Source organism: Megalobrama amblycephala, linkage group LG16, assembly GCF_018812025.1.
Source record: "Megalobrama amblycephala isolate DHTTF-2021 linkage group LG16, ASM1881202v1, whole genome shotgun sequence".
Lineage (NCBI taxonomy): Eukaryota > Metazoa > Chordata > Actinopteri > Cypriniformes > Xenocyprididae > Megalobrama > Megalobrama amblycephala.
In genome coordinates this window covers 37,677,447-37,694,199 of record NC_063059.1, presented here as the reverse complement: position 1 = coordinate 37,694,199, position 16,753 = coordinate 37,677,447, and the positions used below count along the sequence as shown (strand labels likewise).

General features: G+C 36.4%; 2 protein-coding genes across 4 annotated transcripts in view; one reads left to right on the top strand and one right to left on the bottom strand.

The window, feature by feature from the left end:
• LOC125248560 (NACHT, LRR and PYD domains-containing protein 12-like) overlaps positions 1–16,753 on the bottom strand; it is a 1,264,817-nt gene that overhangs the window by 1,011,319 nt on the left and 236,745 nt on the right. The window lies entirely within an intron of this gene.
• tiam1b (TIAM Rac1 associated GEF 1b) overlaps positions 1–16,753 on the top strand; it is a 109,313-nt gene that overhangs the window by 32,470 nt on the left and 60,090 nt on the right. For all 3 annotated transcript variants that reach the window (XM_048160512.1, XM_048160513.1, XM_048160511.1), the window contains exon 2: positions 16,466–16,568. The gene's annotated coding sequence lies outside the window, so the exon portion shown is untranslated. The remainder of the gene's footprint in view (positions 1–16,465; positions 16,569–16,753) is intronic.

Genomic DNA, 16,753 nt, shown 5'->3' with positions numbered 1-16,753 from the left:
AGTCATTTACGCCGTCATCACCCGCGCGATGTGAGCCCTGAACATCTGTGTTTAAACTAAACTCATTTAAACCTTGCCAACTTAAACATTCATCCATAAGAAGTGAAAGAGAAATGGTAGGTTATGTTTTGAGAGAATTGTTTGTCTTAAAGGGACAACAGTCTAATATTCGTGATTAAAAACCGAACCGTGAGTAATCTGAACCGTTGCAATCCTATTGTAAATTTTGAGTTTGTCCACTTTCGACCACTTCCAGAGGTAGTTGAAAACGCATTCGATTGGATTGCTTTCGTAGTGTAATGTGTTCGAACAGCGCAAAAGACCACCTACTCTCCACCTGAACTGATGCATAAACATTATGGGAAGCACTCTAGCAAGACTGGATTTAAACTTTGTCGGCTGAAGACCCAAGTTTGGTTTGAAGATGAAAAATGTACCAAGCACAATGTTCTCTCACCATTCCTGATTTCTGACTCACACTCACAGCATTCGGCTGGTCTTGTGGCTGTCAGAGTTGTCATGAAAGCTGCTGCTCTGTATGTTTTACCGTCGTCTCTGGGTGCATTCATATGTAAATTGCGTGAGCTTATTTCGTCCATTAGATGGAAAGATCGAAAAAACACATACATTTATCCTCCCACAGACCTTCCCCTCGAAGAAATCAGGACAGAAGTGGTTGAAAGTGGACAAAAGAGACGGATTAAAACACCAGGTATAAATGGGTATTTGTGATCTTAATACCAGCTGTAAACAGGGCCTTTGTGACAGCATGCCCCAATAGCAGGACATGTTAGCACAAAAAATGTCCCTCAAAATCAGTTTCTGGGGCAAATATTTCTGAATAAAAGCAGTATTTGAAACAGTGCCAGCTTTGAGGAACTAATACCTTGTTTTGACCGGAGTGCAGTTCTGTTTCCATAATCTCCATATGGGAACCAACAATCAAGTCAACAAAGGTTTGATTGTTATTTAGTTGTGCACGAGTGGAGAACTAAACAGGTTTAATCTCGACTCAAGCTTTTTCTTCCCTTGAAAGTAATTGATTGAAATAGTTTCCTCCTTGACTCGAGGGACACACTGACTTTGATAATTAAAAATGAGGCTAGAACGTGATTTTCATAAATACAGATCACTTTCATTGTGCTTTGATGTGGTCATTGCCGCTGGGTTGCGTTTCCTGTACTCAGAGTTGTTAATTAACTCTCCTGGATTGGTTTTGGGGGATAGAGGGATTCAGACCATCGTAAGCACGAGATAATATCTCATCCTGCACTTATGCATTGTTTTCCAAACAGATCCTTAAGAGTTTTACAGGCCATGCCAGGAATACTTCTTGTCAGCAGTATTGAGTGATGTGTTCACACTAGCAGCTGTGTTGTATGGCGAGCGATAGTAGTATTTAGACATGGGGAATCCCTTTTATCTGTGTGCATCTCAAGTTTCATGTCAAGGCGCTCTCTTCTAGTTCTCTTCCGTGACCTAGTTAGCTGCTTTTCGGTCTACTTAGGCAGCATCATAATCTAAATGAAACCTTGTAAGTGACTAATTTCAAATGCTGTTACACAGAGGGAGACTTGACTGCAATTTATTCAAAAGGAAGTTGCGTCCCAAATGACGCACTATAAGCTATGCACTTATGTATTCACCCTTGTAGTGTTAATTAAAGCTGTGACAGTTGATTGCATGAAGTGTCCAACATTCCACACTTCGTTTAATTAAGTGCATCATCCGGGTATGCTTAATTATTAAAGAGTACTTTTTCTATTTGAAATCGTCGTTGTGAACACACTACTCACTATTTATACTACAAAACAGCATTGAATAGTGCATAAATATGCAAATTGGGATGAATTTTATTTAGTATTTTTTTATATAAACTTTTTATAAGTGTTGTATTTCTATTAAAATTAGAAATTAGCAATTAGAAATTACATTAATTATTTGTATAACTATACTAGAGACTACGCTTTATTTCAATAATTTATTTTATTATTTATGATTTTATTTAATGTTTTATAAATTTATTGTTTGTTTTATAAATAGCAATTTGAAATTAATTTGTTAGTCCATTTTTATAACTACACTAGAGACTTGACTACAGTTTGTTCGTTTTTATTATTTATAATTTTATTTAAAATATTTTATAGTATATAAATTAACTAAATATATTGTTTTTATTATAAATAGAAATATAAAATTAATTAATTAGTCACTTTTTTTAGCTACAATAGTTTATTCCTATAGAGATCATTTTTCAATAATTTTATTTATTTATTTTTATGATGTATGATTTTTACTATAAATACAAATATTAAATTAATTTATTTGTCAAAATTATTCTACTATTTCAGAACAATAGAGACTTGACTAATTAATTCTATTAGACTTTATTGTTTATATTTTTATTTAATAAATTAATATAGACATATTAATTTAAAAATATACACATTTTAATTTATTAAATAAAAATAAATGAAAAATTTTATTACATAAAAATATGATATATAGTTAAAAATTCTTTTTTATTTTAATGAAGGAACATGAAATTAATTTATTATTGAATTTTTCTATCAATGCTTTACAGTACCGAATGAAATAATTATTTATAGTTGACATTTCTCATACTTCTGATTTTTTTTTTCTTTGCGCATCATCTCTACAAAGTATGCATATGATGATCTGGCTATATCTTTCATTTTTGATGGTGCATTAAAGATTCGGTCTAGGTAAGCAGCTCACTTGGTTTTGTCTCACTAGTTTCCTGTTCTTCTTAATGTGGCCTATAATTCTGTTTACCCAGAATGCATCAAACACACCATTCATACCTGTTCCGCCCTCCGTTTTGATGAGTGATTTAATGGAAGGGTTATTATCTCTGGGGCTGAAGGCAGCTGTTTTAAAGTGGTCGTCTATGATGTCTAACCTCAAGACAGGTGGTTTAGGTAGACAGACTTGTGTACATGGTTAGTTTGTTCTTGATCTTCCGGCTCGGAGAGAGAAACAGGGGGCGTTATTGTACTGGAGTCGGGTGGAAATTAAAGGCCTGTGATCGGAGCTCGGAGCGAGTAAACTCATTTCAACGCGGCTTTGTGTAGTCATGTGTGTCTGAATCCTGTCTTGTTACGCTCGGCTGCACGGCGCAGGGAAGAGGGGCGGAGGGGAGACCCCAGGGTTCGGTGGAGGAAAAACTGAGATAATGTGAAGGAGAGATTTTCTGGAAACTGGATTTTGTTAATCTGTTCTCAGCGTATCACACTGGGGCTCAGGTAATCAGAGGAACACATGCTGTTGCATGTCTTTGGGAAAATATTTGAGCTGGAAAAGTTTGTCCTCGAATGTATTTGAAAAAGTTGGGTTGGTTTGGATCGAGTGTTCTGGATAGGGCCGTTTGTAAGTTCTTTCTTATATTGGAACGTAAAGTCCACACTAGAGGCTTAGTAACTACTAGCTAGTTTGTAACTAACTCTGTACTCGGTACTTATTTGTTCTTAAAGGGATAGTTCACCCAAAATGAAAATTATCCCATGATTTAATCACCATCAGGCCATAGGTGTATCTTTCAGACAAACACAGTCGGAGTTATGTTAAAGGTGCCCTAGATTCAAAAATTGAATTTACTTCGGCATAGTTAAATAACAAGAGTTCGGTACATGGAAAAGACATACAGTGAGTCTCAAACTCCATTGTTTCCTCCTTCTTATATAAATCTCATTTGTTTAAAAGACCTCAGAAGAACAGGCGAATCTCAACATAACACCGACTGTTACGTAACAGTCGAGATCATTAATATGTATGACCCCAATATTTGCATGTGCCAGCTCATGTTCAAGGCATTCAAGCCAGTATTAACTTCTGGATGTGCACAGCTGAATCAACAGACTAGGTAAGCAAGCAAGGACAATAGCAAAAAATGGCAGATGGAGCGATAATAACTGACATGATTCATGATAACATGATATTTTTAGTGATATTTGTAAATTGTCTTTCTAAATGTTTCGTTAGCATGTTGCTAATGTACTGTTAAATGTGGTTAAAGTTACCATCGTTTCTTACTGTATTCACGGAGACAAGAGCCGTCACTATTTTCATTTTTAAACACTTGCAGTCTGTATAATTCATAAACACAACTTCATTCTTTATAAATCTCTCCAACTGTGTAGCATTAGCCGTTAACCACGGAGCACAGCCTCAAACTCATTCAGAATCAATGTAAACATCAAAATAAACACTGTACTTACACGATTAGACATGCTGCATGACGAACACTTTGTAAAGATCCATTTTGAGGGTATATTAGCTGTTTGAACTTTTTTTATGTTGTTTAAGGCAAGTGCGAGCTCTTGGGGCGTGGAGCATGAGATTTAAAGGGCCACACACCCTGAATCGGCTCATTTCTAATGATGCCCCAAAATAGGCAGTTAAAAAAATTAATTAAAAAAAATCTATGGGGTATTTTGAGCTGAAACTTCACAGACACATTCAGGGGACACCTTAGACTTATATTACATCTTTTAAAAAAAAGTTCTAGGGCACCTTTAATAAATATCCTAGCTCTTCCAAGCTTTATAATGGTAGTGAAGGGGGGGCCAGATTTTAAAGCCCCCAAAAATGCATCCGTCCATTGTAAAAATAATCCATACGACTCAGGAGGGTTAATGAATGCCTTCTGAAGCGAATCAATGCATTTTTGTGAAAAAAAAATCCATATTTAAAACTTTATAAATTCAAATAACTAGCTCTTCTCTTCTATCAAAATCCTCTGAAATTTCTCTTTAAAAATTCTCATTTTAGACTTCTAATTCGTGACCGGTGTTTTGTTTTGCTCTCTCCTCTGTGCTTCCGTGTTCATCAGTACATCATGCGTCGGGTCAGAGGTCAATCTTCTGCTGCAAATCGATACGTACGGCTGTCTGCCTGAAACTAGTTATTATAGTTAATAATGTTTTAAATATGAATATTTTCTTACAAAAACCCATCACTTTGCTTCAGAAGGCCTTTAATAACCCCCTGGATTACTTTTATGGTGGGTGGATGCATTTTTTTGGCTTCAAAATGCGGCCCCCATTCACAACAATTTAAAAGCTTGGTGGAGCAAGGGTACTGTATTTTAAATATATCTCTGATTGTGTTAGTCTGAAGAAAGTCATGTACACCTAGGATGGCTTGAGGGTGAGTAAATCATGGAATAATCTTAATTTTTGGGGGAGCTAATCCTTTAAGGCAGAACGTAGCTAGTAGGTTGTAAGCTCTCTGTAAAGTAATGCGTAGTTGCACAATATGACGTTTACCCTCAATGATCCAATTCTTTAAATACTTTAAAGAGCCGAAGTTGTGTTTAAATGCTGCAAATTTTTATCCCTCATTCTAATTTTGCCTCATGTTTCTAACGGTAAAATTTTCCATTAAATATGATACTTAATCATAAATAACATAAGTGTTTTTATATGTAAATAACATTCTGAAGCTATATTTGAAACTAAATTAATAAGGATCAATAAATACTTATTTAAAAAAATGACATTTATTGATTATGACTGATTTTATTTGACAAGCACAACATGGAGCGATGCACACGGCGGCTGCTTAGCACGGGTTCGTGTTGAGGAGCCGCTAACAAAGTAATCGTTTCACATAATGTTCTCTCTCTTAAAATGTAATAAAACTAGGCTAAGTTGTAACTTACACACAGCTGGTGCAACCAGCCCCTGGATTTCTGTACAGTTTGTGTGCTAATCCTTGTATTTACCTTTGTAGATTGTGATAGAAAAAAAATGAGAAGAATTGAAACCAAAACACATCCGTAAACTTTGTCTTTTATTTATTTTTTGTAGCAGCAAAAACTTCAACACAGTTTTTTAAAAATGCACTGCACATTGCAAGCACTTTTTCCTGAAGCAAGCTCTTCTGTGGGCTCTTCTAGAGCAAATCATACTATTGTGAAGCCTTGTTTATGCTTGACACGTTCAGTTTGGTGTGAACCAATGCAGACGTGCTCCAGAGGAGTTTATACTTCACACGCTCTCCAGAAACAACAGGTGGCAGTTCAGAAAACATCATCTGAACCAACAGAAACCGCAGTGAGGGGTCGTGCACTGAAGTTTGCATTTGTAAATGACGTCACTTTTGCCAGGCACATTTATATGGATAAGTATTGGTAGGTTGACCCATGTGCTTATAGGTAAAAATTACTCCACCATCTTTCTCATTTGTTTTTAGTAATTAGTTTTACTACTATAGTAGTAATGTCAAAAGCATCATGGTTGTGCCAAGTGTCACGGTGATACCATTGCTGTGCCATTACACTTAACCTAGAGGTTTCCCTCCAGTTGTTTGGTCTCTGACAGTCAGAAACATCACAGTGGCCCGTTTCATGTGTAAACATGTAGCATAGAGTGCTTAAGCCTTTACAGTAATTACTGTTAATGCTAATGTTGTTTTCACATGCAGATTGTCTTAAAGGTCAATCATGTGACCTCATTCTTCCTCTGAGCTTGAGATGAACTTTATCTTCTGTTGTTTGCTTCTTAAAGGCACAAGTAAAAGGGAGAACTGGTTGGTTAATCCTTAAGCATGTTGAAAGGTGGATTTTAAGGCTTGTCATGCGCGAGACACTGCAAAAAACAAGTACACTTCTATAATGTACTTAAAGTGCTCTATTTTCTTGCACTAATGTTGTAGTTAAAAAATCTTCTTTAGTACTTCTTAAGATAATCTTAAGAACATCTAAGTGTACTCAACTGTGCTATTTTGAGACAGCATGAAATATGAACTAAAACGTGCTTTTAATTTTTATCTCTGTATTTAAAAAATATATTAAGTTACCACTTGTAGTTCACTATGTGTTCAAATGTACTATAAATGGTATCTAAATACATTTTTTAAATACAGAGATAGTACATTAAAAGCACGTTTTAGTTCATATTTCATGCTGTCTCAAAATAGCACAGTTGAGTACACTTAGATGTTCTTAAGATTATCTTAAGAAGTACTAAAGAAGATTTTTTAGTATATTAAGTACAGAATTAGTGCGTGAAAATAGAGCACTTTAAGTACATTATAGAAATGCAAGCGCAACGGTTAAAGACGTCCATCTAGTGCGTTTACATAGAAAAATAATGGAAAAGTAGCGCAGTGGAATGAAAAAAAAATGTGTTTTGCTAGCGTTCCCTTTAAGTTATGAAAAAAATATTTTCCTTTTTTTTTTTTTATGTTTTTAAAAAAAATTATAGTTTATACAAATGTTAAGGGAACATTACACTTTACAGTTTTGCAAATATTATGGGACGTTACTTTTGAAAGTTCCTTAAACATTCTGAAATAAGTTGTGGATTGAAAAAATATTTCAGAACAAACAAAGTTTCAGAAAAAAGTTCCATGAATGATGTATCAGATCAGATAACTTTAAACAAACATTCTATTAATGTTACTAGAAGAACGTTTGTTCAGAACTTTGAGAGAACCTGAACGTTCTGAGAATGTTCCCTGTTATCTGGGGTCGTACTTCTGAAATTCTTTCTTTCAGGCTTGTTGTCGGGGGTCTCAGGTATGTCTACCCCCACCTCCCATCCCCCATCCATACAACCCTTCCACCTATTCAAGCACGGGGGCAGGGATCATCACCTAATGTCCCTGAGGAGGTGCTAGGGCATGCCTGGACATCCTATCAGCACGTCGTTCACGGGCTTCAAAGCCGCTAGATTAGGGCAGGATGCTCCGACCGAGAGGAACTCAGGAAATATGGGCAATTTTGGGGGCATCAAAAGATACTGAAGTATATGACCAATTAATGTGGTTATGTAGAGATTCGTCTGAAATTAGAGTTCAAAGGGTCACTTTGATATAATGTTATTATTTTATTACTGCATTTAGTTAATGTCAGTTATGTTTTCAGTGTTTACGGATCACTAAACCAATGGTGTGCATTTTGAGTCAGTGTTATTTTAATATTATTTACTTACGATTATAGTATTTATAATTCTAAATTAGCTTCTATTTTCATGTTTTAGTTTTATTTTAAGTTTTAGTAATTTTGTTGTTTGTCGAATCTCCTCCTGTATGTTTAAAACAACATGGATATCACACTGTTTATCGCATTTTTGATACAAACAACTACGCTAATTAATTCAAGGTTTGTACAGCACTATTATGGCTCTTTTTTTCTTATTTGGGTGTCTCTCAGGTCTTCTGTGAGTCTAGATATTGAGTCGACCTGTCACTCGAGGGGATCCTCTGAAAGACCTGTCAATCATTCATCACACCACAGTGACCTCCCTGCACAGTTTTGCCAGAGGCACATACTTTAAACTCATAAAATGTTCTTATATTTCTGAACCTCATTACACTGGCTGTGTGTTTTATGTTGCATTCGGTGTGTCTTTCAGGCAGATGGTAAATCGGTGCTGTTTTCATTATTGCTGCAATGCCCCTCCTGGCGTTTCTCAATTAAACGTTTCTACGGCTACTGAACTAATTTAGCAAGCAAAACAGACAACAAAACAGCATTACAAGTAATCCTGATGAAGAAGGATAGAAAATTATAGAATTGCCTAAAATTCCCCTCTTTGTGATGCAAAATAGGGAACTTGGGAAATTTGGAGCAGCAGCTGAAGGCATATAAACTTGCTTGAAGAAATATATTTGGTAGAGCTGAAACTGAATGTCCTTTTAAACACACACTCATATTGCTCACTCTGTTCTCCACGTGCATTGTGGGTATTACCAGAATGGCTTGTTTTCAGACCATCTCCAATATCACGCTCATAAAAACATCTCGTAAAAGAGGATCACCCCTGGAGCATGTCACAAAAAACATCACACTTATCCTGGCATGTAAATAGCAGTTGTTTCCATTTCAGTTTTTTTCAGGGAACTAAAGGTTGGATATAGTAGGATGATCCTACTATATTAAATATACAGTACAGTATACTGACATAAAGCAATATATACTATATGGCAAATTGCAGAAGCACAATTTTTTATATCACTATATGTAAACTGTATTATTACTGTATTACTATTATCATATATATATATATATATATATATATATATATATATACACACTATATAGAAAAAAAATCTCAACAGTATACTCATACTACACTCTAAAAAAAATACTGGGTTAAAAACAACCCAAGTTGGGTTGAAAATGAACAGACCCAGCAGCTGGGTTAAATGTTTGCCCAACGTGCTGGGTAGTTTTATTTAACCCAACTATTGTTTAAAAATTACTATACGGCTGGCTTAAAATGAACCCAAAATAGGTTAAAAATCAGACACATAATTACTAGAAGCAACAGTAATAATTAAAGGGTGAACATTTATTAATAAGCAATTTAATAAATGTTTATTGTTTAATTATTAGTCATTAAACTTATTAATAAATGTTCATGTATTAAACATATTAATAAATGTTAATTTCCAACATATTTTGGGTTCATTTTAAGCAAGCAATACAGTCATTTTTTAAACAATAGTTGGGTTAAATAAAACTACCCAGCACATTGGCCAAACATTTAACCCAACTGCTGGGTCTGTCCATTTTCAACCCAACTTGGGTTGTTTTTAACCCAGCATTTTTTTAGAGTGTAGTATGAGTATACAGTTGAGATTTGCTATATAGCAGGTTGGGCAAACATTTAACCCAGCTGCTAGGTTAAAATAACCCAATCGCTGGGTTTGTACATTTTCAACCCAACTTTGGTTGTTTTTAACCCAGCATTTTTTAGCGTGTATTAAGATATTAAAAACACTAACACCAGAAACAATGAGTATTGTGAATAGAACTATACAAATACATTTGCTGTGAACTGCATGATTTAGCAAAAAGGTCCAATGTCAATAGCGTAGTAATGCATGAAGCACCATTGGTCAATGTGGTGATTCTGCATGACCAACTTGAACATGAGTACATTCTGCATGAGGAAGTTTTTCGCATGAAACTCTAGATTGCAGATTCCTGTTGAAATGACACACAAAATTTGACCAAGCGTTGGTAAATTTGACTGCAGTCCACTGGATTAGTCAGACAAACAAGATCATCTCTGGGGGTGATTAATTCAGGTTAATTTTATGCTGTTTATCCATTTTGAATCTGGTTTTGGAGTTGCTGTCTTATATAATCCAGTATGCTAGTTATTGTTGTACTTCTATAAAGTGCTGTGAATTAATTACCCAGCATGAACATCAGAAACGGGCCCTTGCTGATTTTCTTGGCAGGAAAATTCCTTCTTTTCCACCCTGCAGCTCCTGATGAGTTTTAGGTTTTGTTTCCAGCTGTCTCTAAGCGTTCTCCAGCTCCCACGCTTAGAAACGCACCTCAGGTTGAGCTTTGGGGCAAAAGGTGCTGTTTTCAGCCCTTTGCATCCCTAAAGCTGATCGGCTTGACTTTCAGAGACCGCTCTCCTCCTGTCTGGACAGGTCATGGTATGTCTCTAATGTGTGTTCAGGGGACTCTAATAACAAAGGACAGCAAAATACACCTGTCACATTTTTTGGGAGATTTGCAGGTAAACACACAGAGCCGCAAAGCGGGTTCCTAGATCGCGTGATGGAGCCCCTGGGCGTGTTTGTTTGCACACCTCTGTGAATTGGGATTTGGGATGACAGGCACTCATTCCAGGATGTTTACGGCTGTCGGATATTTGCCTGACGTCATGACTGGATTTGATGCCACACTGTTTTTTGTCTCTGCTAGGGATCCTATCAGCTAAAGCAGGCCTTTATTCACAGAGAGGATATTTCACACCGGAGCTCATCTCAATAACTGTTGATAAAACAAACATGCTTTGAATATAAATGAGTGTGGTAGGTTTGCATTTGAGTTTAGTGCTGTCTTCAACTTGTTTTTGGTGGCATATAAATGAGAGGACCAGTAATGAGCTGGTTAACAAGATTTCATAAACATAATAAGGTCCCATTACTGCAGCAAATAACATTAAAGGATTAGTTCACTTCAGAATTAAAATTTCCTGATAATTTACTCACCCCCATGTCAAACAAATTAAAGTTTTTGAGGAAAACATTCCAGGATTTTTCTCTATATAATTATGTAAATCAGTTCATGTGAGTACAGTGGTTCAATATTAATATTATAAAGCGACAAGAATATTTTTGGAGCGCCAAAAAACAAACAAAATAACGACTTATATAGTGATGGCCGATTTCAAAACACTGCTTCATGAAGCTTCGGAGCATAATGAATCAGCGCGTCGAATCAGTGGTTCGGAGTGCCAAAGTCATGTGATTTCAGCAGCAGAGCGGTTTGACTTGCGATCCGAATCATGAGTCGACACAGAAGATTCATAACGCTCTGAAGCTTCCTGAAGCAGTGTTCTGAAATCGGCCATCACTAAATAAGTAGTTATTTTGTTTTTTTTGGCGCACTAAAAATATTCTCGTCGCTTTATAATATTAATATTGAAACAATGTACTCACATGAACTGATTTAAATATGTTTTTAGTACATGAATGGATCTTGAGAGAGGAAATGTCATTGCTGGCTATGCAGGCCTCACTGAGCCATCGGATTTCAACAAAAATATCTTAATTTTTGGGTGAACTAACCCTTTAATTTCAGTTAATAAAAAATACAACTCTTGTTAGTTCACATTAGCTCAGGTCCATGAAATAATAACAGACTTTTTTTGCAAGAGGTCCCGGGTTCAAATCCCGTACGAGCCCCCAATTGTATTAGTAAATTATTTAGAATGTTGTTTTGAAGTTGCTAGGGTATTCTGGGTGGTTGCTAAGGTGTTTCTATGGTGTTCTGAGTGTTTTTAGAATGTATTTTGAAGTTGCTGTGATGTTACTTTACAGTTGCTTACATGAGTTACATGCTCTAGTTTAATTCTTAGTGTTAAAGGTTTGTTCAAATCACTAACCCTGTCATTGGTATGAGTACTAGTAACAGTGGTGCTTGACTTAGAAAACATTACTGATAAATTAAATGATGAACCCTAATGAATGTAAAAACGGTGTTTCATATTTATACACTCAGTTTGAATCACAGAAGGACCACTGCAGTTATCTAGTTGTTTTTGTCCTCCTCTGTTCTTCAGTATTCATCAGCTCTTCCATGAACGGGTCATGCCCGACTGCTCCCGCCAGAGAGTGTGTGAGTGTGACGTATCCTGATGGTCTCGTGATATAGAGCGGTTATTTTCCCTGTCGAGGGAGCTTGTGTGTTTTGATTTGTGTTGGTTAAGGCACGACACGGCCATTAGTTACAGCTAAACAGGCTCATGGGATGGTTTATGTCTTCACTTAGAGGAGAGACTATCCGCCGGTTTCACAGACAAGGCTTAAGCTAGTCCCTGACTAAAATCCATGTTTGAGCTGTTTTAACTGAAAGCAACTTGCACTTGCATATCTTAAAATAGATCAGTGCCATTGTTCTGTCTCAATATGCAAACCAGTAGCTTTTCTAAGGCAAATTTATAAAAGCTACTTAAATGCCCTTATTGAACTAAGGCCTAATCCTGACTTAATCTAAGCCCTGTCTGTGAAACCGGGCCTCTATCTATCTATCTATCTATCTATCTATCTATCTATCTATCTATCTATCTATCTATCTATCTATCTATCTATCTATCTATCTATCCATCCATCCATCCATCCATCCATCCATCCATCCATCCATCCATCCATCCATCCATCCATCCATCCATCCATCCATCCATCCATCCATCCATCCATCCATCCATCCGAGGATTCTTTCTTTTTAACTGGAAGTAGATTTATCATGATGGTGGAAGATTGTTTTATAACCTTTTCACATTTGTTTATTAATATATGGTTCAGATGTTGTAGGAAGCTCTTTAAATCACAGCCTGAGGCCTGCAGGCACATCGAGCTGATGTTCTGAACTCGCATGTTTTTTACCCATGAACACTTGCTCTCAGCTGCTGTAGTGTGAGAACTTTGGTCAAGCACTCGGGGATGTTGCTGGCCCTGTGTTCAAGTACCTTCTATTTTAGTGTTATCCTAATGGTTTACGCTAGCATGTGTATACCCCACTCCATCAGTGGAGAGCTGGCCCTGTTTCCACGGAGACACAGGAGAATTTCTCAGTGTTTACATTTCCTGGAGTTTTGCGCCATCGTGCAACGGGATGGAATTATTCCGACACATTTTATGACTCGCCACAGAAGAGGTCAGAGTACAAACAAGACGTAGAGACTGTGAGAAAGGTACATAGATAGGAGACTTTTTTTCTTTTTATAATTATTTTATATGATATTAAGATTAGTTTTTAAAAAAAAAAATTTTTTTTCTTGTTTTAAAATGTTGCTTTTGATTTAAATTGATCTAATTTAATGGATGCATTGATAATATTACTGGAAAACAATACAAAGCTTTCTTTTTTTTGCACTATTCATTTATTTACTACAGGATATAGCTAAAAATGAGAGAAATGAGATACAGATGAGACACGCACGCAAATCAAATACTTGTTACCTAGTTTTGTTTCCGCTTTCCTCAGATGTCTCCTGTCAGCTTCTGGGCTCTTTATGTGCCAAACAAGAACTCTGCGTTCTGGTCCTTTTGCTTCGGTTCAGTCTGAAGTTGAGTTAGCAGCACCGTCATGAGCCTTCACTACCATCTCTCAGCTCCGCTGCACACAGACCCCAGATCTGCTCTGGTGTGTTAGTCAGGAGACAGAGAGAATGAAGACAGGATAGGAGAGAATCTAAAACAGCTCCAAACTGATCCCTCTGGTTCCTGCCGTCTATAGGAAGCACAGAGATTTACTTCTTGAAACTAAAGGCCCTGATATACTCTTGGCGAAGTTCTTTTTCTTTGTTCGCTTACAGAGTTTGAAATACTTCACAGTGGTATAATGTTAGTGAATGTTACTGACGTGGATATGTTTGCACAAGCTCTGCAATTCAGCACTCCAGTCATGTCACATTACATTTATTTATATACCACTTTATTCAATATATTGCTTTAAAGCAAGCAGCTTTACAGTATTAAACATGAAAATCCAGTGTTAGTGTCTTCCAATTAGAATTACAGCTTCAGTTCTCCAGTGTGTTCATGATTTTACTCGCGTCTGACCTCGACAGACTGAACAGAAGAAGTGAACCAGAGAAGATTTAGACGTCAAAGAAGGCGGAGCCTTAGAGCCACACCTAAGTATTACATCATCACCTTGGGCCAGTGGTAGTTTGAAGGTGTTTACCAGCCAAAGCAATCTTTACAAACTCCAGAAAATGAGCTCAAACTGAATTTCGTTTTGGCCTGATTAGGTTTGAAATGACATCACACTAGTTTGTTCTTTGATTTCACTTGAAGTATATCAGGGCCTTAATGTTGATTGAGTTTAAAGGGATAGTTCACCATAAAATAAAAATTCTAATCAATTACTCACTTTTTATGTTGATCCAATTCTGTATGACTTTCTGTATTCTGTGCAGCACAGAATAAGATATTTTAAATTATTTCAGGGCAGCTCTTGAGAGCATATTTTGACTATGGGCTGTGAAGGTCCAAAAACAACCAAAAAAGCATCATAAAAGTGGTGCATACAGCTACTATCCTATATGAATACAAAAACCACATTCTAAATCTTCCGAAATGATATGATAGCTTTGTGATTGGAGCTAAAAAGTCTTGTCAGATCAAATGGAGACATGCACATTTTCAAACTTGCGACAATCAGTTATGAAACGCGAGAGAGTCAATGGTGTTTAAAGGGTTAGTTCACCCAAAAACGAAAATTCTGTCATTAATTACTCACCCTCATGTCGTTCCACATCCGTAAGACTTTCGTTCATCTTCAGAACACAAATTAAGATATTTCTGATAAAATCTGATGGCTCAGTGAGGCATCCATTGACAACAAGATAATTAACACTTTCAATGCCCAGAAAGCTACTAAAAATATATTTAAAACAGTTCATGTGACTACAGTGGTTCAACCTTAATGTTATGAAGTGACAAGAATACTTTTTGTGCACCAAAAAAACAAAATAAAGACTTTTCAAAAATATCTAGTGATGGACAATTTCAAAACACTGCTTCATGAAGCTTCGAAGCTTTACAAATCTTTTGTTTCGAATCAGTGGTTCAGAGAGTGTATCAAACTGCCAAAGTCATGTGATTTCAGTAAATGAGGCTTCTTTAAGTCATAAGTATTTTGAAATTTTAATGGTTCACCACCGGGGGCGTGATTTTGCCAGTTTGATACACGCTTCGACCCACTGATTCGAAACAAAAGAAATTGGGAGTAAGTGCCGAGGCATCGTGTGTGAACTTGATGGTTATTGTAGTTCTAGACTAAATGTGAACATGCATTTACTCATCTCACTTGCACAAAAACAGATTCAGTATTCCTCAAAATGAATAAAAATAGTGAAATGCAAACTCAGAATATTACGCAAATCTGCACTAATTAAATATGTTAAATAACACAAATATACTTTATGTATTTAATCTCACTTTATTAACCAATGTCTTTGTGTTTCATTTTTTGTCTTTGTTTCCTTCAACCTGAGGCTTTTTCATTTCACTTATGGTGTGAAAGGGCCTTTACATTTGCCAAAAATAGAATAACTTTTTTGTTATCACAAAACAAACAAGCAAGTCCAACCCAGGTGAGAAAAAGCAACGCAAAAGTAACGTAACACATTATTTTCCATAAAAAGTAATTCGGATTTCACAATTAGTTACTTTTTTAGGGAGTAACACAATACTGTAATGCTTTCCCCAACTTTCCCCAACACTGATCATAACATATAAGTCATGTGTCTGGAGCTGCAATTCCTCATTGACCATGAGCTGGTGATATTACTGTTTATTTTTTATGGTTGATTATCGCTATGAAGGGATCCATTGTGAAAAATTCTGCATGAATAGGCTTTTTACTTCAGAATCTTCAGAATAATCATGAAACTAATCTCAGTGGAGTGAGTTCTTTGTGTTTCTAGCGAATCTAATGCCGCCGGATCAGTATGTGTCAGGAAATTTAGTGCATGTCTCTCCACTGCATATAAATGTCTGGGGTGTTTGTTTTTAGCTGAATAATTTTCGAGCATGCTATTCATTAGTACACTCAGCAGTGTGTGTTAACCCACCTCTCTCTCTTACTGAATGAAAAATGTGTCTTTTGGATTTCATTGTGTATATATTTCCATTCATGCTGCTGTTTATTGGAAGCAGCAGTAACCGCAGGTTGATATATCTGCGACCACACACGCACAGCCTCTCATGTGCCGGCTCGGAGCGAAGTCCGTCATCTTGCGTTTGTTGAAGCTGTCCAGAGCGCCTGAACATGTGTGGTCTCCGACCGCAGCCGCGGATCTCTTCAATCGCTCTTTCAGTTCTAATTCTGTCATATTTCTCGGCGGTTAGTCTAATTTTATCCCACAACAGCGTTTCCCCTTGTACCGCCTCAGAAAGTGCTGTGTTTGGATAATTTTGAATAGCAAATTTATAACTCTCTTGCCTTCTCTTTTTTCAGATTTTGGAAGTCATCCATAACGCCACGAACAGCATGGTGGTTGGAGCTGATCTGTATGCAGAGTGAAATCTATCATGACTGTGATGTCATTGCCACACCGCAGGTAATATCAGAAACAGTCGTGCTGTACCTGTCAGACTCGATGAATGGCACTATGCAATGCACGTGTGAAACTCATTCAGGGTGAATATGATCTCACTAAGAATTAATTTAAAAATATATCAAAATTAATTTTATTTTTGAATATGTGATGTATTATATTAAAGCTTACAAAGTATGTAATTCTAA